Source organism: Dipodomys spectabilis, unplaced genomic scaffold (genome assembly GCF_019054845.1).
Source record: "Dipodomys spectabilis isolate Male_0828 unplaced genomic scaffold, ASM1905484v1 ptg000301l, whole genome shotgun sequence".
Classification (NCBI taxonomy): Eukaryota; Metazoa; Chordata; class Mammalia; order Rodentia; family Heteromyidae; genus Dipodomys; species Dipodomys spectabilis.
In genome coordinates this window covers 9,740,483-9,742,213 of record NW_024870978.1, presented here as the reverse complement: position 1 = coordinate 9,742,213, position 1,731 = coordinate 9,740,483, and positions in this window count along the sequence as shown.

Below are 1,731 nucleotides of genomic sequence, written 5' to 3'. Positions count from 1 at the left end.
AAAATGAAATTAGTTCCAATGAATTACATTAAGATATTTAGAAACAACTGAGAAACCTAAAGGTTTATAATATTTTTTATTGGAATTGATGTGATTGATAGTGGAATATGGTTCTGTATATTTTAAGCAATTTGCAAAAAGAATGCAAAATGAAATTTACACTTGCAGCAGACTTGACACATTAAATTTTGTATATTGAAAGGAACAAAATCCTCAAAAATGTGTCAATGCTGTCCTCTTATTTATCTGTAAAGGTTTGTGCATCTGGTCTCTTACTATTTAAACTTCAAAAAATGTAGTCTTTAGATAGTTGTGCAAAGGGGTTTCACTTCATCACGTCAGTTTTGAATAGAGTGTATGTAGATTTCAAACTACTATACATCTGGATCATTGTCCAGCAATCCATTTTTCTTCCTTCCTATCCTTTCAAGTTTCCTATTTATACTCTGGCATATGTACTTTGAGTGTTATGACTGTATTAATCCACCATCTCCCTCTCTATTCTTCTGTCCTACTCCCCTTAAGCCCAGATCTCCCTTTTAAGATTTGTTTCAACTTCATGGTATTTTGTTCAATATCTCTGCCTTTGGCACTTGGCTTTGGTATTGCTACATTTTCTCTTCTATGTTTGACCTACATTAATGAGTATATTTTTCCACATTTTTAATCTCTAAGTAGCTGAGATAGGTATTTTTACTATTCACCTTCTGTCCTAAATTCAGAATTGGACCTTCAGGACCATCCAATACAGCTCTTCTCTTCTCTACACACTGAAGATGGAAGGAAAATCTTTTCCATGCTCTCAGCATGATGCTATCCTTCATGAATTTCCATCACTTACTATTTCAGCAGTCTGAATTTAAAGTCATGTTTTCTGCATCATATTCACAGAGTTTAAGTGAATATCGAGGGTAATTTATCTAGTATTGGAATTTTAGGAATGGTCTTAATTTCAGATGATAGAAGCAGGATTCAGTTTAATTATGCAGATTCCATTATATAGTAAGCTTTGTAGTTTTCTAAATTTTTAATAAATTTAGTTACTTTTTATTAATAATTTAAAAAGTTTTATTTCAGTATTTGAAATCTTGCCCCAATTATTTTAAAATTTTCATGTTTAGCTAGACTGAATTTTCCCCCTTTTTCCCCCACTAGTTCAGGTTATGTCTCCTTTGGATTTATGGTTTGAGAGTCCAAGGGAAGAGGGTAAACAGAGACATGATCATTACTCAGATATCTCCTTCCTCTTCTGTTTCTCCTATTCTTGTTGAGAGGAAGACTGGAGCAGGGAACAAGAGTGATGCTTGACTTCATCATACAAGGGAGCATTCCTGGCATGTCAATTGTTGTTTCTTAGAATCATTTAAACTGATTACTCTTGTCTTCCCTGTAACAGTAACCTAACTATGGTGCCCTGGGTGCAGGAGGAAGCACACTAATAGGTTATTACTTGGAAATTGGTATTTTATATCTCAACTTACTACTACAAAAAATATAAAGCTTTGGCTACATAAATGCAAAGGCACTGACTGTCCAACAATACCTTAGTGAGGAATAGGCAATTCCACTCAGCTCACCCCACCTTTCTTCTCCTCCCTTTCCCTTCCCGCATATGTCCTCCCATACCTCCTTCTTTTTTTGTGTCTCTCCTCAATATTTATCTCTAACTTCTCTCTTTTTATCTTTCAGTAGCAAGTGATTTGGATTATCAGACAATACATAAATAATTGA